Source organism: Notamacropus eugenii, chromosome X (genome assembly GCF_028372415.1).
Source record: "Notamacropus eugenii isolate mMacEug1 chromosome X, mMacEug1.pri_v2, whole genome shotgun sequence".
Lineage (NCBI taxonomy): Eukaryota > Metazoa > Chordata > Mammalia > Diprotodontia > Macropodidae > Notamacropus > Notamacropus eugenii.
Genome location: NC_092879.1, coordinates 31,603,376 through 31,618,670, shown reverse-complemented (window position 1 = coordinate 31,618,670; position 15,295 = coordinate 31,603,376).

Genomic DNA, 15,295 nt, shown 5'->3' with positions numbered 1-15,295 from the left:
CTCGCTTTTAGTGAAAGTAGCGTAAGAGAGAATACTCCCGACATTGAAATCCCCAATGTTCTCATAGGAGATTCTCCTTCCAAGGGGTAACCCTTCCTCCTCTTCCTCCGTCTCATCTCTCACACACCAGCCACAACTCTTCTCAAGGGTAAAGTGCAGGTTAATTTATTTTATTTTCGATTTATATTGTTTACTAATCATCGCTATTGTATTTCCGGTGCATTAGGGATAAAAACTAAAAACTTACTTAAAACTGTAAATAGTTATTTTTATATTAATATTTTTGGGGATATGAATTATATTATATATATTATATATATGAATTTTATTATATGAATTATATGAATATTTTGGTACCAATTATCTGACTTTACGTTATTTCCTATGAGAAAATTCGCTTTGCAATACGAACAAATCTCTTGAAGAACAGAATCTCGGAACGAATTAAATTTGCGAACTGAGGTTCCACTACACACACACACACACACACACACACACACACACACACACACATATAATATCTACCTATCTATATATACACTTACACATACATGTGATATATATCTATATTTTATAGATACATATCTTTTGATCTATCTATCTATCTATCTATCTATCTATCTATCTATCTATCATCTACATATATCCATTGTTAGGACACAGCATAGTATAGTGGATCACACATAAGATGTTGAGTCAGGAAGACCGAGATTCAAATCCTGCCTCAGACAGTTACTAGGTGTATGACCCTGATCAAGTCACTTAACCCTGCAGGGTCTCAGTTTCTTCATCTGTAAGGAAAAGGTTGGGCTGGATGGCTTTTAAGATCTAGATCTGTAAGTTTGACTATAATCATGCAAATGGAAAGAAGAAAAAGCAAATTAAATGTGGTATAATTTTAGAATAATATGACTCAACTTGTTCTTTAAGAGGAGATGAGAAAATACATCTCCCTCTTTCCTTTGCAGAGATGGGAGAATGTGGGTTTGGAATATCGCATGCGTTGTCAAAATTGTTTGATGTGTTGATTAGTTTTGCCTGACTTTTTTTCCCCTTCTTTTTCCTTTTTTTTTTGTTAGATGGAATGACTTGCTGGATAAGGGAGGAGAAAGGCTATATTTAAAGACAAAGGTGATCTGGAAATAAAAGGCCCCTGAAAATTTAAAGTAGAGAAAAAGAACAAAAATTCAGGCCTTAGACCAGGCCTGCACAACATACGGCCTAGCAAAGGATTTCTGGTAGTGGAGAAAACTGTAGAGGATATAAAACAGGGTCACAAGGGGCCTGTGGGCCTATGTCATGTAGGCCTACCTTAGGCCATGAGCCCCCTCATCTTCTCAACTCTATACCTCACAAACTCTCTACATCCTTAGGTCTTCTCTCTTCCTCACCTCTTATCTCTGAGGAAAAGCTGTCCCTCCTCCTGAAGGAGATGAACCCCTCAAATTGTGGTACTGATTCCCAGTTCCTCCGTAGCGTGCCCCATTGATCATCCTTTAATACTCAAGCTTTCCCCATCTACTAGGCCATTCTCCTTTTCTTACAAACTCACTTAGGTAGGGTTATGCTGATAACGGGCTTGACACTGATCTGGTTCTAGAGAAGAAAATGAAGCAAGACACACTCTGCAGTTTAATCTGCATTATTAACGTTTTCTCCTTACTTTCTTAAGTCTAGCCCTGATGTAGAGTTTGCCGGATTTCTGAGGTGTAAATGCTCATGATGAAAATTTAAAGGTCAGTTCTTAAGAGCTGGTTTGACTGGACTACAGCATACACCTGCCTCAATGGTCTCATTGTCATTAAAAACTGTCCCTTCACCTACCATCTCCTCAAGCTATCGATGGATAGCTATACCTCTCCTCCCTTCCAATGCCAAGCTCCACGTACAAATAGAGTTTATTCCCTGTCTTGACTTCCTCCCCACCCTTTTGGTTTGCACTCTGGTTTCTGACACCCCACTATGGACATTCTCCTGAAGCTATTTGGTCCCATAATTTCTTCACTTGCTGATGTGATATCTCTTCTCAGTCCTCATTCTCCTGCAACACTGCAACTTTTGACAGTGCTGACCACCTACCTCCCCTGCTGGATATTCTCCCCTCCTTCAACTTCCACAACACCTCCTAATTCTACCTTTCGTCTTTGCCGAGTCATCATCAGCCACCTCCTACTCACTAAGGGTATCCCCTAAGGTTCTGTATTGGGCCCCATTCTCTTCTTTCTTTAAACTCTCTCCCATGGTGAGCTCTTGTGGGTCTCCTGGGTTCAATTATTTATACAGAGATGACTCCTGCAACCAACGGATTTCACTTGAATAATAGTTTTCCATCCCTAGTTATCTGCTGGACATCTTTACCTTGAGATTCTGTTAGCATCTCAAACTCAGTGTGTCCAAAATGGAACTCATCACCTTTCTCCCCAAAAGCTCCATTTCTTCAAACTTCTCTATTTCTTTGGAAGGTTTCCTCACTCTTTCAATCTCCCAGGTTTGCAACATTGGAGGCAGCTGCTAAACTAATCTTCCCAAGGCCCAGATTTGACCATGAAACTCCCCCACTCAAAATTCTTCCCTTTTGCCCCTTGCAAAACAAAGTCCAGCATACAAGACCCTCCACAATCTGGCTCACTCTGACCTTCCTTTCCAATCTTATCACATTCTATGTTGTAGCTAAACTATTCTGCTGGCTCTCTCCCAAATTTGTTCCACTTCCTTTTCCATATCTTTATAAAGGTTACGGCTGTGATGCATTCCCTCTTCATAGGATCCAAGATGTAAATCTAGAAAGCACCTTACAGGGCATCTGGTTTTATTTTACAGAGAAGGAAATTGAGGCCCAGGGAGGGAACGTGACTTACTGAAGTTTCACACATAGTATCCTAGTTCTATTACTAGAAGGAACTTCAGAGGCTATTGTGTCTAGTGCTCCCATTTTACAGATGAGGAACTGGAGCTCAGGGTTGCATAGCAAGTAAATAACTGGGGCTGAATTTGCATCCAGGTCTTCCTGTTCCAAGTCCAACACTCTATCTATCGAGATTGGATTGTATCTTCACCTATGAATCTCAGAGTTATCTTACTTCAAGGCTCAGCACAGTGGTATCTCCTAACAGAAGCCTTTCTTCACTTCTTTATTCCAACTAATTAATATTCTCTATCTCCCCAACTTGGGCAGCTAGATGGCATGGTGGATAGATTCATCTTTGTGAGTTCAAATCTGACTTCAGATACTTACTAGCTATGTGACCCTGAGGAAGTCACTTCGCCCAATTTGCCTCAGCTTCCTCATCTACAAAATGATCTGGGAAAAGATATGGCAAACCAAGCCAAACTTGACTGAAAAATGACTTAACAACAATAACTCTCAAATTAAACATTTATCAAGCTCCTACTATGTGCCATGCACTGTGCTGAGTGCTAGGGATACAGAGAAGGGCAATAGTTAGTCCCTAACCTCAAGGTGCTCACAGTCTAATGGTAGAGACAACATGCAAACAACTGTGAATGGACAAGCTATTTATGGTGGGGGTGGGGAACCTGTGGCCTTGAGGCTACTTATGGCCCTCTAGGTCCTTAAGTGCGACCCTGTGACTGAATCTAAACTTTACAGAACAGCGACCTTGAGGCCACAGGTTTGGACTCAGTCAAAAAGCTGGACTTGGGGACCTGGAAGGCCACATGTAGCCTGGGGGTTCCCCACCACTGGTCTATGGGATAAATTGTAAATAACAAAGGGAAGCTTTAAGGGGAACTGGGGAAGACTTCTTGTAGGAGATGGGATTTTAATTAGGACCTGAAGGAAGCCAGGAGGTGGAGAGCCTTCCAGGCATGGGGGACAGCCACGGAGAATGCCAGGAGCTGAAAAATGGAGGGGCTTGTTAGAGGAACAACCAGGAGCCCAGTGTCACTAGATCATAGAGTATATTGGTGTAAAATGTAATAAGACTGGAAGGGATTGTGGGGAGGGGAAGCAGGTTGTGAAAGGCTTTGAACACTAAAGGAAGGTTTTTATGTTAGATCCTTGAAGTTATAGGTAACCACTGGAGTTGACTGAATAAGTAAGGGGGCAGGGGAGGGAGTGACATGATCAGACCTGCATCTTATTTATTTTTCTTTTTTATTCATTTTTAACTTAAATACAAAAAGACCAAAAAAAACCCCCCACCACTTTTCCCTGTACACAGCACAACATAAAAAAAAAGATTCAATATAAAACCATGAATTTCTATTTTACAGTTTACTTATTCTTGAAAAACTGTAAATAAATATTACACGTTATTTTCAAAGGTATCCTGCTTTTCTGTGCTTCCTTCGAAGTTTCTTTTGTTCTCTGCTGTGCATTTTTTCTCCCTCCCTACTCTGCCCTAGAGAAGGCTATCATTAGACACAAATATATATATATTTTTGTGTCTATACACACATATACATACACATATGTAAAACCACATTATACTTCTATTTAAGAGTTCTTTCTCTGGATATGGATAGCATCTTCCTTCATATTGCACCCAGGGATGCAGAGTACTTGGAATACTTGGGATGTAGCCACTGAGTACAGTTTTAGTCTCCACTCACTATGATGAAGGCAGTATAGTCCAGTTGAGATAAAACTGGATTTGGAGGCAGATGACCTGACTTTGAAACCCTATTCAGCTGATTCTTATCTGTGTGACCTCAGGCAAGTACCTTCTCCTTCTTGGGCCTCAGTTTCCTGCTCTGTAAAGTGAAGGGGTTGGACTGGGTAGATGACCTTTGAGGTCCCTTCCCCCTCTAAATCCATGATCTTATGATTCCCTCTCATTTTTTCCACTCCCCCATCAACAAAGGACCTTTTCTCATCTTTGGATAAAAATACCTTTCGATGAGAAGTCATGAAGTAACTTTCTTCCCCAACCCCTAGCCATACTGCGTCTGCACAAATATCTCATCTTTTGTACCCTTTCTTCCACTTTTTATCCTTTTCAAAAATTTTATTATTTATCTATTTTTAAGACTTTTTCACCTAAAGAATTAGAAAAATATTAATTGCTCATGGGTAGACTGAGCCAATATAACAAAGATGACAATTCTACCTAAATTAACTTCCTTATTCAGTATCATACTAATCAAACTATCAAAAAATTATTTTATAGAGCTTGAAAAAAATCATAACAAAATTCATCTGGAAGAATGAAAGGTCCAGAAGATCAAGAGACTTAATGAAAACAAATGTGAAGGAAGGAGGTCTAACTATACCAGATCTCAAATTGTATTATAAAGCAGTAATCATCAAAACTATCTAGCAGTTGGCTAAGAAACAGAGAGATGGAGCAGTGGAGTAGATTAAGTAGATACGACTCAGTTGTAAACGACTATTAGTAATCTAGTGTTTGATAAACCCAAAGACTTCAGCTTTTAGGACAAGAACTCACTACTTGACAAAAACTTATGGGAAAACTAGGTATAGACCAATAAGACCAAGATGGGTACATGATTTAAATAAGAAGGGTGATACCATAAGCCAGGCCTGCACAACTGTCAGCTGCCCTTGAGGCTCTTGGCAACTTGTAGCACATCAAAGCATTTCCTCTACCTAGAAAGAATATTTTCCTCTACATTTTTTGTGGGCTGCCCAGAATCCTTTGGCTTGCTGCAAGCAGTGGGCAGTAAGGTGTGCAGGCCTACCATAAGCAAATTAGGAAAGCAAGAAAGAGTTTACCTGTCAGATCAATGAAGAAGGAAAGAATTTATGAACAAATGAGGTAGAGAGCATTACTAGATGTAAAATGGACAATTTTGATTATATTAAATTTAAAAGTTTTTACACAAGCAAAACCAATGTAATCAAGATTAGAAGGAAAGCAGAAATATGAGAAATAATTTTTATAGCAGGCGTTTCTGATAAAGGCCTCATTTCTCAAATATATAAAGAATTGATTGAAATTTATAAGAAATACAAGTCATTTCCCTATTGATAAGTGGTCAAATAATATGAACAGGCAGTTTTCAGATGAAGAAATCAATCATATGAAAAAATGCGCTATCATTTAGAGAAATACACATTAAAACAACTCTGAGGTGCTACCTCATATAAATCAGATTGGCTAATATGAAAGAAAAGGATGCTAATAAATGTTGGAGGGAAAGTGGGAATATTGGGATGCATACACTCTTGGTGGAATAATGAACTGATCCAACCATTCTGGAAAGCAATTTGAAACTATATCCAAAGGGCTATAAAACTGTGCATGCTCTTTGACCCAGCAATACCACAACTAGGCCTGTATCTCAAAGAGATCAAAAAAGGGGAAAGGACCTATCTGTACAAAAATATTTATAGTAGCTCTTTTTTGTAGTGGCAAAGATTTGGAAATTGAAGGGATGCCAATCAGTTTGGGAATGGCTGAACAAGCTGTGGTATATGATTTTAATGGAATACTGTGCTATAAATGAAATGATGAGTACACTGATTTCAGAAAAACCTGGGAAGATTTACATGAACTGATGCAAAGTGAAGTGAGAAGAACCAGGGGAACATTGTATGATGATCAACTATGAATGACTTAGCTCTTCCTAGCAATACAATGATCCAAGACAATTTCAAAGGATTCATGATGAAAAATGCTATCTATTTCCAGAGAAAGAAGTCTGGATGGAGTCTGAATGCAGTTCGAAGCATACTTTTTTTCACTTTCTGTATTTTTTCATGATTTTCTTTCCTTTGGGTGTGTGTCTTCTTTCACAATATGACTAATATATTAATATGCTTTGCATGATTTCACATGTATAAATGATGTCATATTGTTTTCTGTCATAGGGAGGAGGAAAGGAGGGAGAAAAAAATTTGGAACTCAAAAAATTTTAAAAAATAAATGTTGAAATTGTCTTTAAAAATTTAACTGGGGAAAGAATAAAATATTATTTTTAAAAATTATTATTTTTAAGATTTTGAGTTCCAAATTCTCTCCCTCCTTCTAGTCCCTCCCTCACCCACTGAGAAGGCAAGAAATATGAGATCAATTGAAATCATGCAAAACCTATTTCTGTATTAGCCCCCTTCTTCCAATTTGGTCAGATACAGTTCTCCAACCTGTGACCTTTGAGGAAGGATTCTAAGGCACATTTGGAGTTCTCTCTCATACAGGGAGCAGGGTCCTTGTCTAGGTCAGTTATTTCCTCAGCTCTCCCAGATGTTTATCCTTTTGGTCTGCCTCACATCTACATTGGCTACCTGGTCCCCTGCCTGAGCTCATTCCTCAATGATCAGCATTCTCCCACTCCATCATAGCCTCTCTATCCCAGAGATCTTGATGAACACCCAGCTATCACTATATATACAAAATCCTGTTTCCTATCACCCTATGACACAGGTGAAGGATGAGAAATACTCCCCATGACTATTTGCAGATTTTCCCTGTGTCACTATCACTCAGTAACTTCTCCCCCTTTGAGGTGCATTCAATCCATATCTGGCACCCAACCAAAATTCTGGTAGTGAAGAGTATGGGGGAGGGAATAAGCATTTACTAAGTGCCTCCTATGTAACAGGCACTGTGCTAAACACTTTACAAATGGTATTTCACCTGACCCTCACAACACTCTGTGAGGTGAGTACTCTTATTGTCCTCATTTTACAGTTGAGGAAACTGAGGCAGGCAGGGGTGAAATGACTTGCCCAGGAACACACAGCTACTAAGTATCAGAGGCTGAATTTGAACTCAGGTCTTCCTGACTGAAGGACCAGCACTCTATCCACTGCAGCGCCACCTAGCTGCCTCTCTCTACTGACCCCAACACTCTTCTCCCTTCCTTAGCCAGTTCAGTGATTGGCAGGGATCTCTCTCTTTTCCCCAACTCCTGGCCTCATACTAGGGGATTTCAACATACATCCTGACATTCCTTCAAACGCTTGAACCTTCCATTTCCTCAATGTATTCATTTCCCATGACCTACTCCTCCACCCCACGTCAACTACATATATAGAAATGGCCATATCCTTGACCTTACCCACAAATGTGCCCCTCCCATGGTCACAAACTCTGAAATTTCTTCATCTGATCATAATCTTCTGTTATTCCACCTTTCACTCTACTTTATAACCCCTAATTCTAGTCTTTATCCTCATCATGACCTCCAATTCTTTCACCCTCAGTGCTTTCCCAGGCCATCACTTCTGTACCGGCTTTCCCCAACTTGATGTCTTGGTGAATCAGTTCGGCTCTACAGTCTCCTCTACTCTACAGTCCCCTGCTCCTCTCTGGTCCTGCCACACCCCAGCCTTGGATTACTCCCACCGTTTACTGCCTTAGTTCCTATTCATAGTGTTGCTGAACAAAGTTAGAGAAAATTATGAAACCATGTTTCCTGAATTCACTACAAATTTATGTTGCATCATCTCATCTGGGTCAACTGAAGCAAGGCAATCCTTTTACAGCTCCCTGATCAATTTAATTCACTGTCCCACTCGTGAGATCAGTCTTTCCAAACCTTCTCATCCCTTTTCAAACTTCCCATGGCTTGCCTTCCTCATACTTCCTCAGACTCATAGCTGAGAACCTTGTCTCACATTTTCCTGGAAAAATTGAGGCCATTTGCTGTGAGCTCCCTCCTCTTTTCTCCCCTCTCCCTCATCTTGCACCATTCAAATACCTCCCCCTATTATTTCCTCCTTCATCTGTCTCTCATATGAAGAAGCAACCCTTTTCTTAGCCAAAGCATACCTGTCTGCACGCACAGAAAATCTGATTCCATTCCATTTTCTCCAGTTAGGTTACCTCCTCTATCATCTCTAATCTACTACTCATCTTCAATCACTATCTCCCTTTCCACTGGCTGCTTCCCTGATGCCTACAAACACTCCCAGAAAAACCATCAGCCCAATAACTATCATTCTATATCTCTCCTGTTGGTGGTGGAAACTCCTTGAGAAGGCTATCTAGAATCAATGCTTCTACTTCCTTTCCTCAAACTCTGTTCTGAACTCTACACTCTGGCTTCTGACTTCAACATTCCATCAAAACTGCTCTCTCCAAAGTTACCAATAATCTCTTAATTGCCAAATCTAAATGACCTTTACCCAATGTTCATCCTTCTTGATCTCTCTACAGTGCTCATCACCTGCTTCTCCTTGACGTTCTCTTTTCTCTAGGGTTTTTGAGACATCACTTTCTCTGGATCCGTCTCTTACCTACCAGTCTGACCCTTCCTTCTCTGTCTCTTTTGCTGGATCTTTATCCAGGTTGAGTTCACTAACTATGGCTGGCCCCCAGCACTCTGTCCTAAGCCCTCTTCTCTTCTCCTTCCATATTATTTTGTTTGTTGATGCCAGTTGTTTCCATGGGTTCAATTATTAGCTCTATGCAGATGAATCTTAGACATATTTGTCTCTTTCCTGACCTCCAGTCTTGTATCCCCAAGTATCTATTAGATATCTTGAACTGTATGACCTGTAGACATTTTAGAGTCAACAATGAATTCAGTATTCCCCACCCACCCAATCCAATCTTCTTCCTAACTTCCCTATTGCTATCAAGGACACCACCATCCATTTCCCTAGGCTTATAACCTAAGTGTCATTTTCAACTACTCACTGTCTCTCATGACTCATATCTAATTTGTTTCCAAAGTCTGTTGATTTTACGTTTGTAACATCTCTCACATATTCCTCCTTCTTTCTTCTCACACTACTACTCCCCTGGTACAGAACTCATCACCTTAGGGTCACCTGGACTATTGCAATAGCCAGCCAGTGTGTCTACATGACTCAAGTCTCTCCCCACCCCAGCTGTCAAACTTATCTTGCTAATGTACAGGTCTGACCACGTTACCTCCCCACCTTACTCTGTTAGAATCTCCCCATCTTACTCCATTAGAATATAAGCTCCTTGAGATCAGGGACTGTCTGTTTTTGCTTGTATTTGTGTTCTCAGGGTTAGTATTATACCTGGAACTTAGTAAACACTTAATATACTTAAATATTTAATATAACACTTAATTACAATATATAATATAATTATAACATATAACACTTGATTGTAATATGTAATTACAATATAGAATATAATGCTTGATTATAATGTATAACACTTAATTACAATATAAAATATAATTATAACATATAACACTTAATTATAATATAATATAATTATAACATATAACACTTGATTGTAATATGTAATTACAATATAGAATATAATGCTTGATTATAATGTATAACACTTAATTACAATATAAAATATAATTATAACATATAACACTTAATTATAATATAATATAATTATAACATATAACACTTGATTGTAATATGTAATTACAATATAGAATATAATGCTTGATTATAATGTATAACACTTAATTACAATATAAAATATAATTATAACATATAACACTTAATTATAATGTATAACACTTAATTATAATATATAACGTAATTATAACATATAACACTTAATTATAATGTAATTATAATATAACACTTGATTATAATGTATAACATTTAATTATAATAGGTAATATAATTATAATACAACACTTGATTATAATATATATTACAATATAGAATATAACACTTGATTATAATGTATAACATTTAATTATAATAGGTAATATAATTATAATACAACACTTGATTATAATATATATTACAATATAGAATATAACACTTGATTATAATATATAACACTTAATGATAATATGTAATAATTATAACTTAACCAACACTAGTGTCTTTTGTTTATCTTGTATATATCTTATTTGTGCTGATTGTATGTCCACCCCACTTCCCTAAGAGTATAAGCTCCTTGAGGACAAGAACTGTTCTTGCCTTTATTTATATTCCTAATTCAGTATAGTGTCTAATAGTACCTGAGGAACAGTAGGAGCTTAATAAATGTTTGTTGACTTGAGGACTCTGCCAGTTAGTTTCCAGGAAATCTGTGAGCTCTACCCAGCTCCAGAACCTGGGGTCTAAGCCTCTGTAAATGGACAATTCCTAGATATGCCACGCATGCTGTTTCTTTGTCTGACATCCTTCTCATTGGAAATTCTATGGACATGCACACACACATCCTACTCTCTATTAAACTTTGGAACTGATTTCTCTAATGTCCCCTCCCCTCTTTTTATCTTCATAGGACACTAAACTTAATGGTGTCCTGAACTGGTGATGTCAAGGGAGATGCTTTTTATGCTGTAATAAAACCTTGGTTTTTGGGCCAGGGTACAAAATGCCCCTTGGACTGGCTCCTGCCCCAACTGCACTATGCTGTGACGGCAGATCACAGGGTTACTGAGATGGAAAAGACTAAAAATAAAGCATACAGGGAGACCAAAGAGATGCTCTCAAGCGAGCACAGGGACAGTACTCTTCACCCACTCACCCACTCACCCAAAGCAAGCCCTGGGTTTGGCAAACAGTAAAGTCTTCAGAAATGGTTGTCATTGGTGTAGGGGAGCAGAGGGAAATTAAAGAGGGAGGCGAGAGAAAGAGCAGAGATTTAGCATGGCAGATGGAATTCTGGACTTGGAATAAGGAAGACTCGAGTTTAAGTTTTCCCTTAGACACTCACTAGCTATGTAACACTGGGCAAATCCCTTAACCTTTTTGTACCTTAGTTTCCTCAAGCATAAATTGGTGATGGGGGTTGTGAGGAGGGCTGGGGGGGGGTGGGGTTTAGACTCAGATGGCATCTAAGGTCCCTTCCAGCTATAAATCTATGATCCTATTGTAAGGGAAGGGGCCGACTGAGTCAGTCACTCCATGCCCACTTAAATAACAAGCAAAGAAATGAAAACTTGAGGGGCTACCCATCAATTGGAAAATGGCTGACCAAGTTATGGTATATCAATGTGATGGAATGCTATTGTGCTGGAAAAAGTGATGAAGGGGATGATTTCAAAGCAACCTGGAAAGACTTCTAAGAACTGACGCAATGTGAAGTTAGCAGAACCAGAAGAAGTTATATAGAACAACAATACTGAAAAGACAATGAAAACTTTGAAAGATTTAGGAACTCTGATCATCAGTCAAGAAGCATTTATGGAGGACCTGCTCTGTGCCTGGCACCATACTGGGTACTATAGATAAAAAGACAAAAATGAAATAGCTCCTGCTCTCCAGGAGCTTATCTTCTAATTCAACATACCAAACAGTATTTCTTAAGCACCTACAGGTCCCAAGTCTAGATCACCACCATGAAATTAAAGTCCAAGTTAGGCCATAAGGGACTGACCTTGGCATGGAAGAAGTCTCCAACTTTGTGGAGACTACAGGAGGGGAGGATGGAGGATGACGCAAAAGGATTTTGAGATACAGAGTTATAATTTCTGAGATAGGCAGCTGTAAACCTTGGCAACCAGAAAGCACCCCACATTGCTTTGGACAGCAGTAGCCAGAGCCAAATGACCCACATTCCTTAGTGTGATAAAGACTTTTATACAGAGAAACAAACAACTCACAAAATAATTTAGGACATTACGTTACAAAAGTTTCAGAACAGAAACCAGATATGTCCACTCTAATTCATAGCATCTCAGTTTTAGAGTTGATGGGAACTTGGGAGATTATGATCTTTCTTTTACAGAAGAACAAAATGAGACCTAGAAAAATACTAAGTTTCAAGAGACAGGATTTGAACCTGACTCCAAATCCAGATTAAAAAAATCACCAAGTTAGAAAGGACCCACAAGGTCATTTGGGCCAAACATTACTGACCAAGATTTCCTTCCACAACATACCTGACAGGTAGACATCCTGTCTAGTAAGGAGGAACCCACTATCTCCCAAGGCAGCCCATGACACTTTTGGAAAGTTCTAATTGTTAGGAATTTTTTTTCCTGATATCAGACCTACATTTGTCTCTTGCTACTTCCACCCATGGCTCTCAGTTCTCCACCCCGCCCCCATCCCCCAAGTAGGACAAAGCTAATCCCTTTTATATGGGACAGCCCTTCATGTATACTCAAACATAATTTTTATTTCATACTCCCTTATTCAAATTCAACAGAAATCCTAGGGAATCTGAGCCTATACAACAGAAAGGAGAAGGAGAGAAAAGAAATAGCAAACATCTAGGGAATATAGATGGAGGAGGGGGGGGTCTATGGGTAAATGGACTTAGAGGTCAGAAAAGGAATGCTGGCCAAAGCACTTGCCAAGGCATCAGATTTAAAAGCCCTGGTTCCTGGTAAGTCATAGGATATTTCCCTCCTTCCCCTCTAAGCAACACAGACACACACACACATTTACTGTAATCTTTGACCTTGTCTCAGAGGCAGATACTAGATTTTCTTGCTGAAGGAACCCTTTGATCCTGGGAGATATGAGATGCTCAGATGACTAAACCAGCCTTGTCTCTACTTTATCTTGACCCCTTCTCCCTGCCCTGCACCTCCATCTAGGTCCATCTAGAAGCACTGATCTGATTTGGAACAGGCCAAAGGACATATAACATAGACTGTAGCAATGGCCTTCCATTTTAATGAATTTGAAATCATATATTAATGTATGCACCCCTTCCCCCAGCTCCTTAAACTGGAATTCTGCCCGGAATTTTGAAAGATTTGCAAGATGGTAATTGGCCCAACCTCTCAAAGTTGTGCCAAGGTGGCACTTGGGTGCATTGGAAAGAACAGTCTAGTTCTTTCCAGCTGGGCAGTGAAACAATACCAACACTTTAGTAATTTTGGAGAAATCTTGTTCTGCTGTAAACAAAGATTTATATGGTGACGTTCGGAATAAGCATTTAGAGGACCAGTCACATAAGTTGTATGTCCTTCTTTCTCTAAGAGGACCATGGCATCAGGAAGGTGATTTCATAACTTGCAAATAAATTGATTTAAGTGAGGGAGAGCTGTGCAAACTCACCAGCCTCACTGTCTCTTCTGGGGCCACTTGGGTCCAGTGGCAAGATATAGATCAGGTCAAATGAAGATGGCACCCTTAAGGCTAGATAAGAAATAAGGCAAATAATGGTCTCTTTTATGTACTCAAAATTTAATCTGGGAGATCAAGACCCTGAGGATTTCTGACCAAAACCGAAACAATTGCTATTTACACTCACTGTGAGCCATCAAGGTCCAAACAATGACCAGGTGAGGCTTGGACTGGGACCTACAGTTGGCCAATCAATGAAAGTCAGATTGATTTGGGTTTAAGGCATGATCCTTAAGAAAGAAATCTAGCCTGGAAACCCTATGATATCTTTCAAGGTTTCCCAGAGTCACATAAGAAGCAACACCAAAGGAAGAGTCAGGCATGAGGAGGACCTGGGTTCAAATCTCACCCCTGACACATACTTAGCTAGCTGTGTGACCATGAGCAAGTCACAAAACCTTAGTGCCCCCCAAACAACTCTTGTCGAAACTGGAAGACATTAATGAAATCACAGGTCTAGAACCACCCTCACCCCCACCCCTATCCCTCAAGTCACACTGGACAGTTTAGACACTGATGTTAGAATTTTATGGAATTAATGCCACCACAAAAGGGCATTACTCTGAAACAGTCTCTTAACCAGAAGGTGTTGGGTGTTCCACAAAACAAGTACTTCTGTATACTCCCTTCCTAAAACTCTGATTTGCTTGTGTCATGAATGGGAGGGGTGACAGACATCATAGCAAGGGCCTAGGCTCCCCCTTCCCCTTCCTAGTTTTATTTTGAGAGCAGAGGGAGTACCCCTTGTTTGGAGTGTGATACGGTGGAAAACAGTATTCCATCTGGTTCACCTAGAGAAAGTAGCTTAATCTCTCTGGGCCTCATTTTCTACATCTGGAAAGATGGAAGATTAGTCCAAATCAGAGGTGTCAAACTCAAGCTGAATCCAACAACCCTGAGTGCTGCCTGACCCATATTTGAATGTAATTGGGAAATGTTTGAGAAATTAAAAATACAATACAACCCAGATAGTGTAAATTTGTGATTTTATAATTCAATAATAATTGATAGCAAAGCACTAGATGATGTCTGAAGTTCCTTCCAGGCTTAGGCAGGGGTACTTTCTCCCTGGCTGTTCACAAAGCTGTGGAGCTAGCACAGGGCATCCTGGCATTTTCCATGTGTCTTTACAGTTTAGAGGATGTTTTATATCCATTATCTCGATTTTTAAAAATTGAGAGACAAAATGGTTTTGTAGGGGCTAGAGAGCCAGCCTCCAAGCCAGAAAGTTTGAGGTTCAGATCCCAGCTCTGACAAATGACCCTGGCACTAGGACCCTGGGCAAATCGCATCCCTCTAGCATGGTGGCATCAAACTCAGATAGAAACAGGAACCTTGGAAATTGTTCATAAGGATCCCTGCAGGCTGCATAGTGCCTTAGAA